General features: G+C 33.9%; 1 protein-coding gene across 1 annotated transcript in view; it reads right to left on the bottom strand.

The window, feature by feature from the left end:
- HIVEP2 (HIVEP zinc finger 2) overlaps positions 1-10,646 on the bottom strand; it is a 201,635-nt gene extending 190,989 nt beyond the window's left edge. The window contains exon 1 of the mRNA XM_003769514.4: positions 10,348-10,646. The gene's annotated coding sequence lies outside the window, so the exon portion shown is untranslated. The remainder of the gene's footprint in view (positions 1-10,347) is intronic.
- Between the last annotated feature and the right edge of the window lie 449 nt (positions 10,647-11,095).

The raw sequence follows: 11,095 nt of genomic DNA, 5'->3' as shown, positions 1-11,095 counted from the left end.
AAGACTAATCTGTCTGAATTAGAAAATGCAAAGAGAGTGATATATATATATATATATATATATATATATATATATATATAATAAGTCTGGGAGAAAGAATGGGCCAAGTGTGAAGGGCTTTAAAATTCAGAGCAGTTTATATTTTATACTAGAGGTAAGAAGGGAGTCCATGGAATTCATTGAGTAGAATTACATGGTCAGATCTGCAATTTTAAAATTGCATACTTTAACAGGTATGTGGAGGATAGATTGAATTGAAGGTAGATTTGAAGCTGGGAGGCCACTTAGTTGGCCATTTCAGTAATTTAGGCAAAAAGCTATGTGGGGATAGGGGTGGGGTTGGCCTGAACTAAGAGGTAGTTATCTGAGTAAAGAGAAGTGATCAAAAGATAGAAATGACAATGTTTGGCACACTTAGACTAGAGAACAATATCCACAATAGCATCCTTGCCTCAAAGTAATCTTTCTAATCTATCCAAGATTCATTGAATTTAATACATGCATAAGTCATAGCTTTGAATCATACCTTAAATACTAAAATGTTTGCCTAATAATATCTAAAATCATTGGGTTTTGAAGGCTTCCCATCATTTAACTCCATTCTACTTTTTCAACTTTATCTCATCCTACTGCCATAATACAAACTCTATTCTTTAGCCAAACTGTTGTTGTCCTACATTAGATTATAAGATCATTGAGGCCAGAAACCATGCTTTATTGATTTTTCTCACCCTCCTAAAATTTGGCTTAGTACTTTCCCTAAAATAGACACTGGATTATTTTTCTAATGAAAAACATTTTTTGTTAAATTTAATTGAACAGGTATTTATTAAGTGCTTACTATCAGCAAGACACTGTGCTACTCACTAAAGATATTGTGAAAAAAATGAGATAATTACTGCCATTAATTTTAGATTCTACTAAGGGACATGAAATTTACAAAAAGAACTTTGATAGGAGTGATGATGAGAAACGGTGATACATAGTCTAGGAAATGCTTTAGGGGGGGAAATGTTGTAGAAAAACTAAAGAACACTTTTAGTTGGGGGATTTGAGAAGGTTATACCAAGGAGGTGACCCTAAGCTGGGTCCTGAAAAAAAGGATCTGAAAAGTAAAGATGAGGAGAGAGCATGTCCAGTCATGAAAAATGAATGAACGATCACATGGGTGGAGATGGAGATGCAAACCTAAGTAAAGCTTTATAAATGAATGTAAAACTAATACATTGCTGGTGGAGTTGTGAACTGATCCAAACATTCTGGAGAGCAATTTGAAACTATGTCCAAAGGGCTATCAAAATGTGCATACACTTTTATCCATCAGTGTCTTGACTATATTCCAAAGATATCACAAAAAAGAGAAAAGGACCCATAAATATGCAAAAATATATATAGCAATCCTTTTAGTAGTGGTGAGGAATTAAAAATTGAGTAGATGCCTATCAGTTGGGGAATGACCAAAAAATCTATGTTATATGAATGTAATGGAATATTATTGTTCTATAAGAAAGAATCATGGACTGATTTCAAAAAGTCCTGGAGAGACATACATGAACTGATGCTAAGTGAAGTGAGTAAAACCAAGAGAATATTGTACACATCAACAACAAAATTATGTGATGATCAACTGTGATGGACTTGGCTCTACACAATTCCAATAATCTTATAATGGAGAGAGCCAGCTACATTCATAGAGAGGACTATGGAGACTGATTATGGATCACAACATGGTATTTTCACCTTTGTTGTGGTGGTGCTGGTGGTGGTGATGGTTTATTTGCTGTGATCAGAAGACTGAGTTTCCACAGTCTTCTCTACTACAGTCTCCACTCTCTTCATCACAAGACCACTGGAACTGGCCTTAATCATCTCATTATTGGAAAGAGTCACATTCATCAGAATTGATCATCATATAATCTTGCTGTTGCCATGTATAATGATCTCCCGGTTCTGCTCATTTCCCTCAGCATCAGTTCATGTAAATCTCTCCAGGCCTCTCTGAAATCATCCTGTTGCTCATTTCTTATAGAATAATAATATTCCATAACATTCATATACCATAACTTACTCAGCCATTCTCCACTTGATGGGCATCCACTCAGTTTCCAGTTTCTGGCCACTACAAAGAGGGCTGCCACACACATGTTTGCACATGTGTGTCCCTTTCCCTTCTTTAAGATCTCTTTGGGATAGAAGCCCAGTAGAAACTGCTGGGTTAAAGGGTTTACAGTTTGACAACTTTGAGCATAATTCCAAATCACTTTCCAGAATGGCTGAATCTGTTCACAATTCCACCAACAATTAGAAGACTAATTCTGTTCCCTAGTGACCTTGGGTTCCTTCATCTGAAAATGCACCAGGAAGACTGGATGTCTTTGAGCACCATCCCAGTTTTTTATCTAATGAATATCCAAACAAGGTATGGGAGGAAAGGGAGGGAAGAGCACAAGGAAACAGTTTCCAGGGTGTCTGATTGACTTATAACTGTATCTTTATACCAACATCAAGAAGCCACATCTAGTAATAGTGCAAAAAAGCACTTTATGATCCAAAAATCATTCATCTCACAAGCTTCTCTGGAGGATAAAGAAATTGAGGCATAGAGTTTTAAGTAACTTGCCTGTGGTAATAGAGCTAAGAATTCTTGGAACCAGTTTTTTCACATCCCCTCCAACATTCGTCATTATCTTTTCTTGTCATCTTAGCCAATCTGAGAGGTGTATAGTGGTACCTGAGAGTTGTCTTAATTTGCATTTCTCTGATCAATAGTGATTTAGAGCACCTTTTCATATGACTAGAAATGGTTTTAATTTCTTCATTTGAAAATTGTCTGTTCATATCCTTTGACTGGAGAATTTTGAAAAATAAGAAGTTATTATTATAAAAAATAAATAAAACATCTATATGTTATAATGGATGACTAAAAAATGAATGAATGAATCTCAAGTGTGATGAACAAATAGTAGACTGGTTTGGTGAGAATGTAAGTTGTGTGAAACAGAGGAATGTGAAATAAAGCTGTAGAAGAAAACTGGAATCAGATTATGGAGGGTCTTAAATCTAAGGCTAGGAGCTTATCCCTAAAGCAATAAGAATCCCCTGAATAAATGACATTACCAAGAAAAAATCTAAAATAATTAGGAATTAAGAATAATAAAACGGCCAAATGCCTAAGTGGTCTCAATCAAAAAGTATCTATAACTTGTATAAATTTTGTCTTTAATTTCCTAGTATAAAAATTGTTTTCTTCCTGGAACTCTCTTTCCATTAGAACATAAGTTTGTTGATGGCTAAAAGTGATTTGTTTTTTGTAGTTTTACCTCTAGTCTTTATTACAATGCCTGGTACTTATTAGGAATTTAATAAATGAATTTCCTGAATCAAATTGAGTACATTAAAGAAATGACTTCATTTTCTTTTCTCAAAAGTTAGTGGACATTTTTATTCTCGACTAGCTAGATCTCTTCTTTTCCTAGTGCTTCTCACTGTTTTATGGTTTTTTCCTTGATCTTTTTTTTTTTTGTCTTTTCTTCTCCTAATAAAATGTGAGCACTTTGATGATAGCTGCAATTTTTCATTGTGTCTCTGTCTTCAAGACACAATGAAGTGCCTAACAGTGTGTGTGTGTGTGTGTGTGTGTGTGTGTGTGTGAAAGAGAAGAACTTGGGGGGGTCCACATTTACAATTTTATTAGTGGAGGAAATTTCCATGAAAAAACATTCTCTTACAATTTTAGAATTTTACTTGGGGGCAATGAGAAATTAATTGATTTTCAGAGGATCTCTTAGCACATATACATTAAAGACAGAAATTGAACCCAAATCCTACTGACTCAAAGGTCTATTCTCTATAAACTATGTATGCTACATTGCCTCTTTTTTCAAGATTGTAGGTGCTTTAAAAATACTCACTAAAATAAACAATTAAGTTGCTGACTTTCCTTTCTTGTTATCGCTTATTCTTTCTGTCATGATAATCACATGAAATGGACTAATCTTTCAAAAGTATATATGTCAATAAAAAAGCCATTCTGTAAGGCTAGGATTTCCACATTTTATCTACTGTCCAATTCAAATGTCTCTACTCTTTATTTAGTAATGTGACAGTGGTGATTTTATGAAAAGAAACATTTCAGCAAAGGGTGTCATATATTATGGGATATTTTGTACACTAATTTTAAACCAAAGATTTTAACACTCTACTTGTTATTTATTTAGCTTGTATAGCAGCCAGGATCCACAACAGAACTGTGAGTGGATCATATAAGGACTCCAATATGCTTAGAGGGTCATACTCAATCTATTTTTGTCAGATAGAATTACTGAAGAGACACATTTTTATTTTCAAAAGATTTTTTTAATAGTAGCACCTGATTGTTTTGACTCCCATCATTCTGTACACATAGCTGTCACTAATTAAACCCCACAAAAAAGTACAATGATTTTTGTTGGGGTTGTAGAAAAATCTCAAAATCAAAATTCTGCAGATGTCTTTACATGAGAGAAAGGATTCATTCACTAATGATGCATGAAAAAATCTGGAACTTAAAATAGGCTCGTTTTTTTCTTCTGGTTGCTTGACTAATTTGCCTGATTATTTTGACTATGCAATTCAGGTCAGTTAAGGTCAATTCAATCAAAATCATCAAACCAATTGTGTGTATATACATAGCCTCAGTTTGCAGAGATTTTTTTTATGTATCTTTTTTATCTTTCTAGTTAAATTCAGCCCTGTTTTTACAACTACCTGCTGAACACCTCCATTTGGATGTCCCATAAGTATCTCAAATTTAATATATTCAAAATTGAACCCATCAACCTCCCTCCCTAAACTGTTCTTGCTGCAAACTTTATTATTTCTGTCAGTGACACTATCACCTTCCCAGTCAATCAAATTCAAAACCTCTGAGTCAACTTTGACTTTTCCTTCTCCTACATCTATTCATTTGTCAAGTTGTGTCTTTTCTAATTCCAAAACATCAGTCCCTGGTCCAAAATCACAGCTACTACTCTACTTTGGGTTCTCATAATCTCTCTACTCTCTACCTCCTAACATGTTTTCCACATCTCTAGTCTTTTCCTTCTCCTGTCTATCATTCAAATAGCTCCCAAAATAATCTAAGACAGAATGAGCTATTCATTTCCTTGCATAAAAATATTCAATGGCTTCCCAATCCACAAGGACAAAATATAAAGTAGTTAGGCTGACATTTAAATTCTCCAAAACACTACTACAAATTATTTTTTCTACTTTTTTTTTCTACTTTTAATTTCTACTTTTTTCTACTTTTAATTTCACATTACCCCCTTTCTCATTCATTTTATATTCCATTCAAAATTTCCAGATTTGACCAAAACTTGCTAAGTAATTTTCTACTTCTGTCCATTTGCAAAGTCCATCCCTCGAGCATGAAACATACTTCATCCTAATAGCCACCCCAATTCTTTTCTTACTTCAAAGCTAAATGCAAGAGAAAGAACACTGGATGCAGATAGGGCCTTCATGTCTCTTAAGTATTTTCTATGCTAACCATGCCTAATTCTGTTAGCACATCTATGTGCCATAGTTCAAGTCCATTATTATCCTGGGTGCCATCTTCTAGACACTCTCTTGTTTATCAGTGTTCTTCTTCAACTAGTGTGCCCAGAAATGAATGTGATATTCCTGATGAGGACAGAATACTGAGAGACTATCACCTCACTGTTCCTAGAAGTTGTGCACCTCTTAATGTAATCCAAGATGTCTTTTTTGACTGTTACATCACATAGCTGACTCATTTGGAGCTTATAATCCACTAAAAGTCTCAAATCTTTTGCAGAATAACCTTTATCAAAGCATACTTCCTTTTTATGCTGATAAAGTTTCATTTTTGTTTACACTCAAGTATAAAACTTTGCATTTACTCCTGTTAAATTTCATCTTATTAGATATAGCCATTACTCAAACTCATCAAGATCTTTGGGGATTCTTAGTCATCTGTCAATTAGCTATTCCAAATTTGATGAACATATTATCTACTCGTTTATTTGAATCATTGATAAAAAGTGTTAAATATGTCATAACCATTTGAGTAAAATAGAAACCTGTAAGGTAGAAAGATTAGGAGGAAAATTGGTATCCCAAGACCTAGCACAGCATTTTGCATTTAGTGCGTATTTACTGATTCTCTTGAATTTTTAATTTAATTTTACCTACAATGTTAATAACTAATTCCTCCTATGAGTGTTGCTCTATAATAATGATCCTCCGTTACTAAAGCTTGCCTATAATTCATGAGCGAATATTCTTAGAATCAGAGACTACTTCTGAGGGAATGATGGCAGTGGTTCTCAAAGTATGGTCTAGAGAATCCTGGGGATCTCTGAAACCCTTTTAGAAGGTCTATAAATTCACAAATAGTTTTTATTTCCGATATGATAAATATCTATAAATATAACCCAGATAAACAAAAACACTTTGGAGAGATCCTCAATAATTTTTAATAGGATAAAGATACTGAAAACAAAAGTTTAAGAACCACTGATGTAAAGACTAGGAGAAAGAAATGGACATTCAATCCTATCTTCAAAGCATAATAGTTGGGACTGCCTAACACAATCAATCTTTCAGCTTTGAGTAGAACTAGAAATTCAGTAGGAGGATCAAAAAGGGCTCCCATAACCCACACTAACAATGCAGGTTCTAAAGATAATAATTTATCTCACCAATAAGATCACAGTCACCTAGAGCTAGAAAGTTATCACAATACCATGAAGTTAGAGTTGGAAGGAATCTTTGAAGTCATCAAATCTAACTCCTTACTTTTATAAAGGAGGCACCAAATAACAGAACCTGTACTTAAACTGAGGTCTTCTGACTTCAAATTCAATACTTTTATTTTCCTTCACTTAACCACAAAGTCTCTCCTTCTGGGGTGTATTAGTTTGCCCTTGAGAATATTCTTATCACTAATAATCTTTTCATCACTTAGTAGACTTTCATTATGAATTGTTATAGTTAAAAATATGTATCATTTCATGGACAACCTTCTAGCCATGAGCTTCTCCCTAATGATCATATGACAGACACAGTCTGTTTCCAGATCTATACATTATAACCTTTCCATAGAGCAGGGGAAACTTATGGGATGATCAAGAACTGTGGCAAAGATGAGGGATAATGGGTAAAATCAGAGGAACAATGAAAGCAATGCTATACAAGAAAGCAAAAAGAAAAGCCGAATAGGAATCTCACCCTTGATATCTATTCCACCATGTATATTATTCACCATCTGGAGATTCCAGTCCAGCCCACCACACACATGTCACCCACATATCTGATGATTGCTGTTACCTTAAGTTGAATTTAGGTAGTATGGCACTCGAAAATGTACAAAATGTTTTACCTTGATTATTGCATTTGATGCTCATAACAAGCTAGTGAGTGGATACTATTATTTACATGCCCATTTTACATATGGGAAAGCTTAGAAATGTCAAATGACTTTCCCAGGGTCACAGAGTCACACAGTCAGTGAGCATCTAAGACAAGTTTCTAACTCAGTTCTCTAAGCACAGCATTATATGGAAAGAGATATCTGAGCTTCCTTATTGCTTTTTTGAATGAAGCAGTATTATACATGAACAGAACCTAATTTCACTAAGTATAAGTCATATTTCAGAGTCTTCAAACACCTATTCATACCCGGGGTAGTGACTTCAGTTTCTGTTTTGTCAGTCCTAGATACCAGACGGGTGAACAACCTCATTAGAGTAAGGGAGTAAAAGAAAAGGGGGAAGGAAAGGTCTGTGCAAACTGTCAAGATAAATCTGGCTTAGGGAGAATAGGAGGAAGAGAGAAACAAATGTCAAAGCTGGAAGAGACTGGGACAGCTGTCCAAGTGCCAAAGGGAGAAAATGGCATAAGAATTGTTACTTCTGCCCTGTACTTCAGGCCAACCCAACCTAGCCAGCCCTCCATGATTCCTGAGTTAATATAAGAGACAACAGATAATAAACAGAAAGTGCTTCTTTCCATGAACGAGGGAGTAGGTTGGAGTTGTTTTAGCTTAGCTATGAAGCCAACTTCACTAAAATAACCTATGGAACAAGCATCCCAATGGCCTCATAAACCCTAGTGGTGCTGTTATTCTTTGTGGGGGTTGCTTTTCCCCCCTTGGTAACAAACTATTTGACATTAAAAAGAAAAGAAGAATTTTTTTATCCCAGTAACATTTTATAATTGCAGATTTTCACTTCATATCTGGAAAGGGGAGGGGAAGTAGGCGGTGAATGCTAGATCATTTAAAGAAGAGAGAGAAGCGTACATGCTCTTAAATTCTGGTCTCCCCACACAAAGGCCTTATTATATATACACACATAAATGCGTGGGCAAAATTTAAAGGGTTGCTTTTTTTCCAAGTCACTTCCAACCCTGAGCTCTGAATGCATTAGTATACACACACCTCCAGCAGAACTGGGTCCTTCATGTTGCTATGGAAGTAAAATCTTTGTAGTTTTAGATGGAGATGGATCTTATTTTTATACTTCCTATTACAGGGGGCAAAAATCACTGCATGATAAATGTTCCATGTGTAGTTCAGATTCCCAGCATCTTGACCTGCATATTCCATATCTGTTCTGTTTTCTTACATGTAAAAATATTATGTTTGGAAAATCTTATTAATTATTGTTTGAATCAAGTCTTTCTGCGACTAGATATTGTTTAAACTCGGAATGTGACACCAACTTCAGTGACTAGAGAAGTAAGATGGCTGCAAGGAATGTTTTGGTTCCATCAAGGTTTAGAGTCTATTCAAAACACTTGTGTTTTAGGTTCCACTCAAAGCCTGTATTTTGGGTTCCCCAGTAGCTTGGGTTTTGGCTTTACCCAAATTTTATTGAATATTATACTTGTTGATATTCATGTCAAACAACTTTCCCTGGGGAACCTCCCCCACCTTTTTTAAAACTCACTTAATAAACTCTCTTCTCTAAGTCCTTGTTTGAACTCTATATACTGTAATGTAAATCGCACAGGCATTTGAGAGAGTAGCCACACCTTTTTTTTTTTTTTTTTTTTTTTTTTTTTTTTTTTTTTTTAAGATCTCTGCCAAATGACTTAATAAAATTCTTTCTAAACTTTTTCAGCTTTGGATCTTTGTTCTCAACCAGAATTTATGAAATTTCACAAATTTCATCTTGTGTGAGAATACTGGTAGAGTGATTTTTGCTCTGGTAAATTTAGTAAGTCACAGACTGAGCCCATTTCCAAGGGTATATGATTTGTGGACTTTCCTTTCCCTTTTGTGTCAGAATTAGTTTGTAATCTTGGGATATTCTAGAATCATTAAAGAGACAAAATATAATTCAGGTTTAGCAAACATGTTGCCAATTATACACAATATCCTGTAGACGGTAGCTGTTTTCTAACAGTTCCTTTCTGAAATGACAATTCTGAGTAATGTCTTACTCTCTGATATGTTTTTTTCCCCCCAAGCAGATGGTCTTCAAAAACTAAAATCATATCTCTTAGAGGTTTTATTTTTAAAACTGCAAACCCACTTTGTGAATTCATTTAAAAATTCAGTAAAGCTTTCTGCGTTTTTTTTTTTTTTTTAAGCTATTAGCCTATGTCATTTGGAAACAAATCTATGAATTTTTTTTTTGCAGATTTTTTTTATTTTAAACTTAAATAAAAAATAAGAAAAGAAAAAATTTTAAAAACCTCACTGCTGTGTACACAGCAGACCATAAGAGAATTCAATATAAAGCAATAAATTTCCATTTCAAGAAGTCCTTTATAAGAAATACTACACATTGTTTTCAAAGCTGCTAAACGCTTTGCTTCCCTTGTTGGTTTTCTTTTGTTTTCTGCGATGCACTTCTGACTTTATTTTTCCCTTCACTTCCACCCATCCTAAAGACACTTAGCTGTGAAAACATATGCAGATATATAAACATTTATAAATATACACATATATGTAAGACTGTACTTTGTTATTTCTATCATTTGTTTCTCTGAAGGTGGATCTTCCTTCATAGGACCAAGTCTTTCTATGTTTTCTAAACCAACCAGCTCATCATTTCCTACATGATAAGAATATTCCAATCTATCTGAGAGATCATCTATGAAAGTTTTGTTTTGTTTTGTCTTATCAATTTTTTTTGTATCCCTTCCGTCCTTGGCTATATAGGTTTTTTTAATTTAAAATCACTGAAAATGAAATAAGTTTAGGAATCTAAATAATATGAATGTTGTATACTCAGAGTTTTTTTGCATTGCTTATTAAAAATGAAAGATGATCTCATTTTTTTTGTAAAAACAACTATTGTGAAATAATTAAAGATAAAAATTTTGTGTTCCTACCTGGAGATCTGTTTTCTGCAGGTAGCAGCCTCCTAGCCAGTCACAAATTCTCCTCATCCTTCACTCTGGTGAGTCAGGCAGAATCTCCAACCTGCTAACAAGGATTTCTGCATCATGATTTCCCCTCCCACAATAGTTCCATTAAAAAAAAAAAAAACTAGCTCTAAAAATTAACTTAAGTGTTAACCAAAACAGCAAAACTGAATCTATTGGTATGAAGGATGAGAGCCTGAACATGTGGAGGAGGAAGCAGTAGAGGTGGGTGATATATTTTATATAGGCCCAAAGTACTGAAGCAAAAAAAAAAAAAAAAAAAAAACAGCTAGATAAACTTGGGCAGGTTCAAAAATAATCACTTAGGAAAAATGGGTGCATCTTGATGATATATATATAATATATAATTTTATATATAATATATATATTATATTACACTCTATATATATATGCACTCTAAAGAGAAATATATATAGAGAGAGAGAGTACATGTATATAAGATTTCATGATAACAAAAATTGTTTATTTGTTGTAGAGATTCTAAAACTTATAGTTCATTGGGTGAGTACTTTTTACAATTATAATTGCCTATATAATATATAATTATTGCTTATATTCTTCTATAATTTATTTTGTATTGCCAAAAGAGTAGTAGAACAAGTTTCTTTGAGGCTTTTTTAATTTAATTTTTGAATTTGAGACTATATATTCAAAGTGTTAAGACATCTGGAGACAGGTAGATCCCAATTAATGG

The sequence above is a fragment of the Sarcophilus harrisii genome, chromosome 4 (assembly GCF_902635505.1).
Source record: "Sarcophilus harrisii chromosome 4, mSarHar1.11, whole genome shotgun sequence".
Lineage (NCBI taxonomy): Eukaryota > Metazoa > Chordata > Mammalia > Dasyuromorphia > Dasyuridae > Sarcophilus > Sarcophilus harrisii.
Note: the sequence above shows the minus strand (reverse complement) of the source record. Positions and strands in the feature narration are given on the sequence as shown.